This window comes from Carassius carassius, chromosome 39, assembly GCF_963082965.1.
Source record: "Carassius carassius chromosome 39, fCarCar2.1, whole genome shotgun sequence".
Classification (NCBI taxonomy): domain Eukaryota; kingdom Metazoa; phylum Chordata; class Actinopteri; order Cypriniformes; family Cyprinidae; genus Carassius; species Carassius carassius.
The window spans coordinates 1,319,516-1,333,540 of NC_081793.1; the positions used below are offsets into that span (position 1 = coordinate 1,319,516).

General features: G+C 39.0%; 1 long non-coding RNA gene across 1 annotated transcript in view; it reads left to right on the plus strand.

Annotated features, from left to right (window-relative positions):
- LOC132120913 (uncharacterized) overlaps positions 1-13,565 on the plus strand; it is a 50,391-nt gene extending 36,826 nt beyond the window's left edge. The window contains exon 2 of the long non-coding RNA XR_009426188.1: positions 12,946-13,565. This is a non-coding gene — a long non-coding RNA (uncharacterized LOC132120913). The remainder of the gene's footprint in view (positions 1-12,945) is intronic.
- Positions 13,566-14,025: the final 460 nt, after the last annotated feature.

Sequence of the window (14,025 nt, forward strand, 5' to 3'; positions counted from 1 at the left end):
CTCTTTCACGCCTGCCACTGTCCATCCAGGATTTGTGATAGCTGTTTGGCAGCTGTAATGACTAACCTGCCCGCCTTGGCCCTTTCCTCCGCTCCTCTGAGCCATGTCAACACACTGGACCAAGGATTCCCTCGCTTATTCCCCCTCTGTTTCGCTACTTATTCCCCCTTCCGTCTGTTAGCGGCCCGTTAGTCACCCACTCAATCCCTTCGATGCTTTCAGATAATTGTACTTCCAGCGGCGCAGCCAGGCAGACTGAGTGGCGCAAGCCTTCAATACTGCATTCGAACGACAGTGATGTGATTCACTGCTTTACTTCAATGTTGTTTGACATTTACCATGTATTTGTCACCATTGATACATGGCAGATTTTTGCTTGAATAACTGGAGAGCACTTTGCCTGTACTCGATTTTATTATTTACGAGAATAATCGTAAACGGTATTTGGGAAATGGTTATTTTAGCGCTTTTATATCTAATTGTGAGTCATGGAACACTTGATCTGGTGCTGCAGAAACGATAGTCACCTGCTACTCCATGTCCTCACCCTTCTACCAGCCAGTGGAAAGAAATGTTCCATCGGGTTTTATTTCTGTTTTCTGACGTCTCCAGGAGCGAGATGCTCGTGTTGCAGGAGCGGCCCTCGCACCTCGTAAGCAGTGACGTGGGTTTCAGCGATGTTCTGTACATTTTTACTAGAGGAAAAAGTCTAAATTTAGTACAGAGTAAAGGAAAGCTTGTTCATTTTGAGATAGAACTATTACTAATGAGCACTAAGTACTGCATCAGTCAGACTTGGAAAAATAGGGAGGAAAGACTAAAGATTCGGTCACACTTTATATGAGGTGACTTTAACTACTGTTTACTAACATTAAATACCTACACGTCTGTGGATTTACAGTGTTGTTCTGGAAAATTCCCACATTTACTACTAATGAGTTTAAGGTATGGTTAGATTTAGGAGGGAGGTTAGGGTTTCTGAGGGGTTTGAGTAAGATGGAAAGGTAAAACAAATGCTGATTGATTACAACAGATCAACAAGTGCGACTCTGTTGCAATTCTCATGTTTGTAATGAGAATGGTTTGTAAATGTGTTTTCAAGAAAGCATTTTAAAAGAGACGTTTCCCTGTGGGTTCTGCCAAAATAAAAAAAGATCTGTGGTTTAATGTTTAAAAGGAAATTAAAAAGATATGTGTGTGTGTGTGTGTGTGTGTGTGGGTGTATATATATATATATATATATATGATAGTAAATAATAATAATAATAATAATTATTATTATTATATAATATTTTGTTATTTATCATGAATAATCAGGATTATAGTGATTTATTTATATATATATATATATAGTGTATAATGATAATAATAATAATAGTAATAATAATAATATTAATTATTATTAAGCAAACATTATTAAAGTAGCATTTAATTTATATTTTCATATAATAATAATAATAATAATTGAATAAATATTAATAATCAATAGTATTATAGTGATTTCTTGATTTGCTTATTTGCTATAATATATATTAGGCAGTATGGTCTGTACATTTTCAAAACATGGCAAATGTTTTAGTAAGTAAAATGTATTTATATACAGTCGCACCTTACCTTAGTCATAAAGTGCTTTCCAATCAAAATTGGGAAGTCGTGGCCTAATGGTTAGAGAGTTGGACTCCCAATCGAAAGGTTGTGAGTTCGAGTCCCGGGCCGGCAGGAATTGTGGGTGGGGGGAGTGCATGTACAGTTCTCTCTCTACCTTCAATACCTTGTGTGTGTTCACAGTGTGTGTGTGTGTGTGTGTGTTCACAGTGTGTGTGTGTTCACTGCTCTGTGTGTGTGCATTTCGGATGGGTTAAATGCAGAGCACAAATTCTGAGTATGGGTCACCATACTTGGTTGTCACCATACTTGGCTGAATGTCACTTCACTTTTAAATTAGTCAAAGCAAGGTAATGGTCCTAGTTATGGGTTAAATTTGACAGTGTAGTCATTAATTTAGATGTTAATTATATGCAAGTATTTACAGTCAGTATAGAAAGTGAGAGTAAAGATTGGGAGGTAATATAACAGAAAGGGAAAGACAGAATGGATAGACATGACTGCTGTTCGAAAGGGTTCAGGATGGGACGTTCCCAATGAGAGCCACTCGAATCAGATTATTAATGCAAGCTGTTTCAATTCTTCTCCGCTTCTCCGTTCTCTCTCTTCCTGGTGATTCAGATCTCAGTGGGAAAGAGCGCCCTGACAGATCTTCTGCGGAGCATCATATATCTGACATGTTGAAATCCAGCTTTTGCTTGGAGATACGACAACAGCAGAGATGTGAGAGGAAATGGAGAGAAGGGATGGGATGGAAAGCTGTAAGTGTGAGATGGATAGCTGGAGAAGTGTGATTTGGAAAGGATTAGGTGTTTTAAAAGACTAACCTTTTTTGGTCCAAATGGGCACGAATGCCAACAATAAACAAAGTGGCCTGGCAGGAGATTTTCTCCATAACAAAGAGAAGAGGCTTGCAGACAGGGAAGGATCTCACTGGAAGCGTTTGCGTTTGTTGGATGATAATGAGTCTGGCTATAAGTGGGATTTTGGCCTCCGTTTTCCTCCTACACAATGTTCTTGTCCTTTCTAACGTATACTTCTCACTCCTTCTCTCCCCGTCTGCCTGTCTGTTTAAAGACACATGCTGACTAGAAGCTCAGATGTATTACACAGGTCCTGCCAATGAAAGTGTGCGATGCTCGAGTTGAGAGTGTTCTGGAATACGTTAAAGAGAAGGAGAGAAAGATTCTGTGATCTAAACTGTAGTGACAATTCTCGGGAAGTGTGACCTTCTGTTTATGACGTTTGATAGTTTTTACATTTTGTCTGACAAGTGTGGTTGATTTTAGTGACTCAGTGTGTCTCAGTTGTTGGTTGTATGACTTATTGGTCATCCAGCATCCATTAGTGAGGAGCATCCTAACCCTAACCTCACAAGCTCCTCATTTGGAGTTTGATGTTGGCATATTAGGTTAGGGGTGGGAAAAATATATATATATATATATATATATATATGGTTTGCACATGCACAATAGGCACAAATATTGAGTAAGGACACAATTTCACACAATGTTTTGCTTTAGCACATTGCTGAAATTTACTTTTTATCTAGGATTTTGACCAAATGGATTTGTGTATATGACAAGAAGTCAAATAAAACCTGTCAACTTAAATAAGTTTAAGACAACGAAAGCTCATGATACATATGATTTGAGCAGCGAGGGCCTGTTAGTTTCCTGCAGGTTTGTGGGTCCAGCTCAAAGCCAGATCTCATCAGCATCTGCAGTCCAGAGACGGACTCCAAGTCAAACAGAGCAAAGAGGGATAGTCACTGATCCGGGGCTCAAAGGGAGAACAGACATCCCCAACAACTGCTAGACCTCCCTACCTTCCTCGCTGCGGTAACTGAGAAGAGTTTATTTGTGGTATATGGAGACGTGTGTCTGAACTCTGTGCTTTAGTCCACATTAGCTTATTTGCTTATTCATTTGGGCGCCCCCAGGAAAACGTTCTTGCACCTTACTAGATCTAGTTTCAGCAGTCGGGTTGCTTTGGGCCTAATGTTAGAGCGTGCATGCATGCACGTGTACAAAATATGTATTTAGTCTAGACATAGAAAGAAATTGCACTTGACACTGACCTGCAAGAGTGTGCATCTGTGTATGTATTGCTTCTATCCATATGTGTGAGTGACAGATGACACACATGTGCTTTTGTACTTGCATTACACGTTTTCACAGGCTGCATTGTCAAGAAACCTTCACTGTACACTGGAGGGGATATTAATCTAACTGCAGGGTGCCTTTCATCCTTCCAGAGTGAATCGGGTGTCATATTAAATATTAAACCTTTTAATTTAACTCAATTTGTTGAGACAAACACTCGATCCAGATGTGTAGATGCATGTTAGTCCACCCTCACTCTCAGAAAATAATGGTACAGCTGCTATCCCTGTGGCTGGGCATTACTACTTCGTACTTTATTTACACTTAAAGGCTGCATATTAGTACTTTAAAGGTACATGTTATGTAAATATGGTGTCATATTAGTATTAGTCATACATATTATGTGCATACAGTGTTCATGTTTTTTTCAAGGGTACTGCCCCAATGGTGGCTTTTGTACCATTTGTTTTACCAGTGTATAATGCTTGTTTGCTCCGAGGACCCAACTTCATTTGGTGTGTCTGTAGAATATAATTCAGAATTCAGAACTGTTTCGTTGTTTGTTTTGGTTTGGTTTCTTGTTTTATTTTTTATGTTTTGTTTCATGTTATACCGTTTTGTGTTATTTTGTTGCATGGTTTGTTTCTTGTTTTTATTTTCTTTTTATATTTTGTTTAGTTGTGTGTTGTTTTGTGTTGGTCTGTTTTGTTTCACGCGCTATGTTTAATTTTTATGTTTTGCAATTATTTGTTTTTGTTTTTTTTTTCCTGGTATGTGTTATGTTTTGGTTAATTTCATGTGTTGTTGGTTTCATTTCATGTGTTATAAACTTTTTTTCTTCTCTTTTTTCATGTTTTTACTTTCCTGTATTGTTGTTTCATATTTTTTGTTTCATGTTTTGTGTTGTTTTGTTTCCCGTTATATTTTGTTCCATGTGTTTTGTGATGTTTTAGTTTTCATTCCTGTTATTCCTGTTTTGTGACATTTTATGCTTTGTGTTGTGTTTTGTTTTGGTTTGTTTATTGTCATTAAGCAGAATTTGCCCTTAGATGCTAATTTGCCTTGGGTAGAGACTTTGTGCTAAGTAATGCTGGCCTCAGATCAGTAGTAGTAACATCTATACTATATAACGTGATTTATATCATATCATATATCATATCATATCATATCATATCATATCATATCATATCATATTATTAGGAACAGAAACATGACTTCAGTTGGATTTTTTTTTTTTTTTTTAGACCACCTTCTTTGTCCTTGTCTAATTTTGTTTGATTCAAGCAATTAAAACGAGGTATTGTGGTGTGTATATGTGGGAATGTGTTTATGTTTTTGGAGTTGGCATAAAAAAGTCAACGTAAGACAATTCATTCCACATTTTTTGTCCTTAAAAAGGCATTTGAGTATAAGGCAATCAATGTTTGTTGATGTGATTCTCTACATGTGTGTTAATTCACTTTTGCATGTGTTTTTGCACTTCTCACCCTGTCTGTTTGTTATGGCGGACAGAATGAGCAAACAGTCTTAAACAGGCAGTTGGGAGGCGGAAGACAGACCTTGTGGTCGGGGTTGAATTATTGACACAGTCCTGGCCAGGCCTTACCCTTATGTCTCCAACAAATCCCTGGGCCTGGAATTTGACCCACTCATTTACATGCATACTGAGAATAGGCTTTATCCCGGTCCAGTAAAACACACACACACACACACACACACACACACACAGCGTTCCGAGGGGAGAGTTTCATTGGGACCGATCTGTTCTCGTGTGGAGCCTCTGGCTTTGGGGTTTGGAAAAGAAGAGAGTGGGAGCATGTAAAAGAGTTGACTCTTTTTAGATCAGATTGCATAATCGTGTGCAACATTCAGTTTTGGCCTTGATTGTGTATCAAAACATTCCACGTTTTAGGATTTAGGTTAAAGGTCAATCTCTAGTGGGGCAAATGAGTCCTTCTACACTTGTTTAGGCTCATGCTGGACATGTTTAGAGGATATTGGTCAGCTAGCAGGATTGATGTTGCCCCAGAAGTACATTTATCTTCCCCTCATATTTCGTATGTGGCCCTTTTATTAGATCTTTGAGCGCAACACTGCTTTTAATTTGCAGTATCATTAGGCTTTTAAATTCATTGATTCCTGATTCAAATCTCTTCTGTTTGGAGCCAAGTGGAAATAAATAAACACTCTTAATTAACTTTTAATGAAAAGGCTTGAATGCCTCAGCCCCACTCTGCCTAATATCAGAAACATCATGGCACCAGATTTTTATCATTTGAAAATTGGATTAAAAGAGGACTGGATAGGAAAAGTAATTATGGCCTTTTTGCTTAATTTTACACACTTCTGGGAATAACAGACTTATAATAAGTTGATATTTGTCTGTGCTGTGTGTAAGTAAGAGAAAGTTTGCACATGCAATATTTTTAGTGGCCTTGCCAAAAAAAAAAAAAATATTGTATGCATCATATATATTTATAAATCCCTAAACTATTTTAAAACATGTTTAATTAAATATACTTAAATATGACTTTATGTCAGACTGACTTGCAGTTATGTATTTGTGTGTGTGTGTGTGTGTGTGTGTGTGTATCTGTGCGCATGTGCATTTGGAAAACATATGCGGTTGGCCTGCAAGGTCTGTTCCCAGAAGCAAGAGATAATTCCCCTGTGACTGATGTTTCCAGATGTGTGGAATGGTTACTAATTGTAAAAGACTCCCACAGAGCTGTTTCTAACCCCCACCTCCTTCACTTTCCATGCAAGCCTCTAACATTAAAACCCGATCTGGGATAAACTCTTGCTAACGCTCCGCACTCAAGATCTCGCCATGTGGACAAACTGGCGCACGTGTGCAGTGGGATAGGGTTCGTTTTGCCAATTACATGATCTTTGAAATGTTTTTTTACCAAGCTGAGAGGATCGCCAAGAGAGGCTTGATCTGTTCCAAAACCTAGTGAGGCATCATAGATGCACTCCCAATGCGAGATCTGTTTCAAAAGGTCGGAAACTTATTTATGCTGCTTGCTAAGATACTGTCTTTTGGCGAAATTCGAAGGCGCTTACTGCCAAGCTGCCAGTGTAAGCAAAAACTAAGAGGAGATATTTGCAACCCCAACTTATTGGAAAAACGTGCCTCTATCTATCTATTTTTTTTTGTATTACATAAAATTCACTGCAGTTTCCAGCTGTAATGAACACCAATGGCAGTAAAACACCAACAACTTTTATTCCTTTTCACACAAATTATGTTTACAGGGCAGATTATTGATTAATAAAGGCCGATTTTGCACAATGTTCTGAGTTCAATACACTTGTGCCATAGTTTATTATTTGCAAACTAATACATTTGAATGTTTTCATTACATAAGCAGCTCTGTATGTTTGGCTTTTCTGACGTAGTAAACTTGCTCGATTGCGCACCCGGTACAGCATTGCTCTAGTGATGTGAAATGCTCATGTAAAACATCAGTCATGATAAAAGAGCTCCGATTTGTATGAGCAAGATAAAATGACATAGTTGCTTCAGCAAATGGGGGAAGTCGTGGCCTAATGGTTAGAAAGTCGGACTCACAATCGAAGGGTTGTGAGTTCGAGTCCCGGGCCGGCAGGAATTGTTGGTAGGGGGAGTGCATGTACAGTGCTCTCTCCACCCTAAATACCACGACTTAGGTGCCCTTGAGCAAGGCACTGAACCCCCAACTGCTCCCTGGGCGCTGCTCCGGGTGTGTGTTCACAGTGTGTGTGTCTGTGTTCACTGCTCTGTGTGTGTGCATTTCGGATGGGTTAAATGCAGAGCATGAATTCTGAGTATGGGTCACCATACTTGGCTGAATGTCACGTCACTTCACTCAAATGTGTTTTAATCTCATGTTTGGTTTTGTTAACACTATTGGATAGGTTTAGACTTGGGTTTAGTGTAGGTGGTACTTCATTTTCAAACACGATTAACTTTTTAGATCCATTCACCAGGCATTTAATTTCCGAACTGCCACATTATGAACAACAACCAATATACTGTAACATCATTTGGGGTATATATGGGGTATAATTTATTTTAAACAATCTCTATAGATAGTTCTTCTGGTCTGGAAACATTAGCTCAGACAGACGACTTCCTCCTCATTAGAATGCTGTCTGGCACATGCTTGTTTCTGTGATTGCATGCTTCCTACCTGTCATCTTAAATAGCAGCAGCTCCCAAATGACAGTTGAGGTAATGAAGATTTCTACAAGACATAAGCTATACAGAAAGCACATAAAGACTGTTGTATTTTCCATGTGCTGCTAGGGGGAAATTAATACAGTGAGTTACAACAAAGGCAGAACCAGTGAATAGCTAACTAACAGTACTTTAGAAGCATGATGGTAATTCAGCTGCTTTCATAAAACTGTTGCTTCTGCAGTAAAGCTACTTTTTATTATTTGATTCATCTGATTCATTCATCGTAAATTCAGACTCTTATTTTTAAATGCATTGATTCAATAGAATGATTTACGATTAGCCTTTGAAGCATTTATGGTGTCTTTTTTGTAGTGTTACAAGAATATGTCTAGAAACCTATTGCTAAAAAACATTTTTTTACACAATTATTAAAATTTCTATGTAAAGTACGTTTTCTTGTTTTAATTTAGAGTAAATTGTGTGCACTGGTTATATTTAGTTTATCTGATACAAAAATCTGTATTTAATTTTGTAGTTGAGATCTTTGTTTCTGTGCCTGTTAATTGCAGCTCTGCTAAATAAAAGTTACAGGTTTTAATGTTCAGTTTCTTGCACAGACTGATCAATTCGCTTCATAAGACCTCAATATATTGTTTATTTTTGGGTATGCTTTTCCTTTACGAATAAATTAAGCTACTTGAAACTAAAAGGTTGATGCTGTACAAAATGTGCAAAATAGTATAGCAGCGTTCCCCCCTTAAAGCAGTCTTACCTATACAATATGCATTACTCTTTAAAGTGCTAACAACCCTCTCCCCTAAATGCTTTTTTGAAGTTTCCCCAGGCCTCCAGAGCGTTACGTGCCTACAGCTCCTCGGGACAGTTAACAGACTCTCCTGCAGGCTGGCATCCCTGCCTCCTGCCAGCTCGATCTGTGTTGGCAGCATCCGTCCACAGCTCCTACAGTAATGGCCTGCTGGGCTGGAAGCTTGATTTAAAGCCAACGGGTCTGCCTTTAATCACAGAGCAAAAGACCAACACAATGCTCTCAATGCTCAACACTCACTTTCCTGCGCTCTGGGATCTAGTCTGGTGCAGTGCCATCAGGATATATCACTATATACCCTATCTTTTAATGCTGTCTTGGGTTGGTTTCTCCTACTGTATGGTATGTATGTATGAAAGCGGTGAAATGACATTTGGACACAAAATTTTGTTCATTTCCGTTTGTATGAGATCTCGCTGTAGCAGACAGCATTAGCACACGCCCTTTCTTGATTGATCCCTATCAATTCATTATGTGATTCCAGTGAACCACAGCCATCTGGGGCTATAACAATGTTCTCAATATTCTCAAGCTTCATCACGTGATGTTTTTAAAGGATCATGAAACAAGTTCAATACATGTTGCACAAAATGAGTTATACATTTTCCAATTTTTTTTTTCTGGTTTGTAATCAACATTGAGTAAACATCACATGAATGTGATGTGGAAGTATTTTATTTACACTAGATTTCAAGATATATGTCAGCAGTTTTTCTGAGATGGGCTCTTTTTCAGCCTTTCAGGAGCCCTGGATGCAAATGAATTTGGAATAGGGTTTTGGATAATTTTGACCCATGCAATGTATTTTTGGCTATTGCTACAAACTCTCTCAAACATCTCTCACATTTTACAAGAAAATATATTTCAGTCTTTTTACTTCAAAATGTCACTTTTAATAAAACATTTTCAATTGTGGAAATCTTACACCAGATTTGAATGTATCCATGTAGACTAGGCTGGACATAATGTGGAAAAGGGGTTCAAATATAAATGTTACATTCTAAAACAACAACAATTGCTTTTTAAAACCGAAGTTAAAGTCACTAATTTAAAATAAAAAGACTAAATATTTACTAGTAAGTGGTCGGAGGAACAAACATTCATCATCTGAACAATAATTATATTACACTTGCAAAAGAATCATCATATTTGGAGGTTCTTGACATCAAAAGTCAAGTCCTTGATTAATGTTTTTAAAATGTTACTTGCTACAGTTTTCCATACTGAGACCGTCATCAGGAAGGTTTCATTCTTCAAAGACCTGCAGTTGGGCGAGCAGTTTGCTAATGTGTGCCAGTTTTACTTCACATGGTTTTTGTCTTGAAAAAGAGAATTCCATTTTGTTTGTTTTTTGTTAATTAAGTATTCATCGGATTTTGTTAATCATCTCCCATTTGCCTTGACTGTCAGAAGGCATCTGAGAAGCCAGAAGGCTCCGCCAGGCCTCCAAATCATGTTCCTTGTCTTTTTCATTGTCTCATTCTCTTAAAAAAACATTATTTTCCCCCTCTGATAACTACTTTTACCATTTCCCCTCTTGAGTCATGAGGTGAGTCATTTGTTTCCAGGAATAATGTCCATTCTTACAAAAGATAGTTATTAAAATTACTGTAATTTATCAATGAGGCATTAAACACCATCTGCCAGTGGGGCGTGAAGGTGAATCGGCTAAATGTAGCACTTATGTGAATGTGGACAGAGATGATTATGCTGCCAATAATTGGTTATTCTGAGCGTCACTGGGTGTAGTATGAGAATGATTTTAATGATCATAAGATTTTACTTTGTTTATACATCTGACACATTACAAGATGTTCTGATTATCTGCATGTTTGCAAGTGTGATGTTGCTGCAGTTTAATAAAAAAAACTGTTAAAACTGTTAATATTGAGCAACTTGCATTTCAGGCCAAACTTGGCGAGTTTTCTTTGTAATATTTGTCTTCGTCCAATGAAAATTATTCTGAAAGAAGCCAGAGCACGGATCGCGGCCACAGGAGGGCACTTTCTAGGAGCCGACACTTCAGCGAGCGCTGGGGCTGGAGCCATTCCTGGGATTAACTCGGGAACAAGAACCCATCCTGGGCTTAACTGGGGATCAGGGACTGGAGAATTGGAAGCCCCCTCAGGGCTGGATGAGGAAACCAAGGATGAAGGATGGTTGGATGGGGCCAGCGGAGACGTCGTTCATCCTAACCAGTTCATGGCTTCTGGCTCCATGGCGTTCCTCAGCTCTGTCGCTCTGTATGGCGATGGCTCGTCAGTCGCGGCGGGCTCGGGCATGTGCTCCGCACATCGGGGAGATTGTGGGCTGGACTCTGGGTCCAGAGTGGACCTGGCGAGATCCTCCATTGGGCAGACAGCGAGGGGTGACCCGTTTCTCACCAGAGTCCACTCCACGAATGCGGCGATTTCATCCTAAGGACCATCTTCGGACGACGGCACTCTGCATGCAGTGTTGATGCTTGCATTATAGAATGCGCAGAGCGCGTTGTCCGGGTAGGAGATGGGCTAGCAACAGGAACTGCCTTGTATGGTCCTCAATGGAACATCCTTCCTGTTCCAACAGGAGGAGGGGGAATTCAGGGCGAAGGACGGGATCCATAAAACACAACACTAGCGAAAGAGAAAGACTGGGAAAAACCGTAAAACAAACGGAGGGGAGAAAATGCAATTTACACTTTTCTTTTAGGTCGGGTCTTCTGTCACGATACGCTGCCTGGAAGGAACACTGAGTCGATAATAATCGAGAGAGAGAGTCTTTATTTTATCCAACACAGGGGTATATCCGACATGGAACACAGGAAGAAAACACAACCTTGTAACTGGTAGACCCGACAAGACTTAACTGAAAGACTATGGTATTTAAAGACAGGATAATGAAGAACTAATCAATTAACCGAACACGGGAGACAGAAACTGGGTCACATAGAACATGGGGAAGTGGAAACACAACATAATGAGTCCAGGGGTGTGACAGCATCCTTTTGGAATAAAAGTAAATTCAAATTAAAAATGTAATTAAATGTATGCATTTAGCAGACACTTTTATCCAAAGTGACTTACAGTGCATTCAGGCTATCAATTTTTACTTATCCTGTGTTCCCGGGGAATCAAACCCCCAACCTTGATAGCGCAATGCTCTACCACTTGAGCCACAGGAACACCAAAAATAAAAGTATTATTAGTATATATATGTATTTTTCGAATAAATTAATACATACATGAATCTTAATGTCCCCAAACTTTTGAACGGTACCGTATATAACATACCGTACCGTATATAACATACCAATAGGCAGGATACGAGAGCGGCGTCTGTTTGGAGCGATTAGATGAAAGAGACATTTATCTGTGATAAGTGACATGTCACAGGGAGTGGAGGGCTGGTTCTGCTTGGCTTCAGAATCATACTGGATCTGTTATTCGTTTTTCCATCTGTTCGGAATAAAAGAGGGAGGCTCTGTTGATGTCAGACTCGGACGGAGAAAGATTGGACGGCTTTGGAGGATTGTTGGGGTGAGACATGACCCTTTTTTTGTATCAGAGTAGAAGTAGTAGTAGTAGTAGTAGTAGTAAGATTAAAGGCAGGGTAGGTGATTTGGTTCAAACAAGTTTTTTGTTATGCTGGTTGAAAGTCTCTTCACATCTCTAAACCATGAATTTATATGTATTTATGTCATATTTGGAAGGTGTAGGTCCATAAATGTTCATCCAATCATATTTCCCAGTCTGTGTTATTATTGTAACATTACGTGCTCTGTACAGTAACATTTTCTCACCGATGAAGAAGACTTGAGGTCACCTGACAGCGTTGGTGCTGTCTCTCATCGTTTCACTGGGTAGCCTCTGTTCTTGTGTTTCAGAGGAGGTGTGGCTTTGGAGAGTGATTTGCAGGGAGGGTGGGATCTTAAGCTTTGCTATTGCTAGCCTCTCTGAAATCACCTACCCTACATTTAATTGGGTTTATAAGGTTCATCAAAAAGCAGTCTGGCTGATATGATGACTTAAACAAGAAGATCATGTTTGGACTCTTTTTGAAGTGATTCAGAGATATTTATATTAAATGAAAATGGCATTTTTGGAATTAAATTGAAATAATTACTTTTATTCAGCTAGGATGGATTAAAATGATATGTGCAGTGCAAACAAAACCGAAATGTCTTCAGCATTTGACTTTTACAGACATTTCACTTGATGATTCAATTCTAAAATTCTGACTGGACCTCTTCTGTTTTGTTTCAGATGCATCATCAGCCCAAATCTGATGGGACGCTACAGGATGCTGTCATCTGTTCAGATGGAGTGACATTTGTCTGGTAAAAAATCACATTCGTGCATCAAATAATCTCTCTGACATAAACACATACACCGGGTCTCACAGAATGCTCTGGATGGCATTATTGAGGATCTGTACAGTAAATAAAGCTGTATAGATTTACAGAGCCTGGATTTATCACTCAAGCGCTCTCAATCTTTCTCAGCACAGGAGAGCAGATGATCCAGGACTATAAAGTCCATCCAACCATGAACCCAAGGGAAAGAATGCAGCATCTTCTGAGCTGTATGACATTTACAGCCCTGATCTCTACACCGCTCCACCAACCTGTGCACTTTATTTCTACCTTAATTTCTACAAGGATTTACTGGATGAGGAGAACATTTTGTTCTGTACTGGTCTGGATCACTGTACTGGTTACTGAATACTAAACAAATATAAATTCCAAGTGAGTTGCATAGAAATTGCATTTTCATTCATCCCATCTATGTTTACCATCAATTTTACCATCAATTTCGTGTTCTTTTTCAGTCTGAAATGCATCACTTTACTGAAATAAAGTCGACAGCAACTTCCGGTTCATTCAGACATTAAATCAATGAATTGACCCTTCGCCAGACGTTTGATTGACAGGCGATCTGGCCAATCATAACACAGAATCTGCCATTCTGTCCGACAAACAAACCAGCCGAGAGTAAAGTAACGTCGGTGGACTTGAACTTAACAAATGGTCTGTACTAACATCTTTCCATGGTTGAAACAAGATCCCTTCGGATTTTCATTCATGTTTATTTTGTGATGTAGGCGAAACAACGATCTGTCACCACACATTAAAGGAGCCACAAAACTATATTTATTGATTAAATTACTTACAAAAAGACAAAATTTGAATGCTGAGATTTTGTTTCATACTAAGGGTGTAACGGTACAATAATTCAACCCGAACGGTCATGGTTGGATGTCACAGTTTGGTTAATGGTCAGGCGAGGAATACAGTCAGCCATAGGCAAACAATTCAGAAGGGAGCGTGTGCGGTAATCAAACCC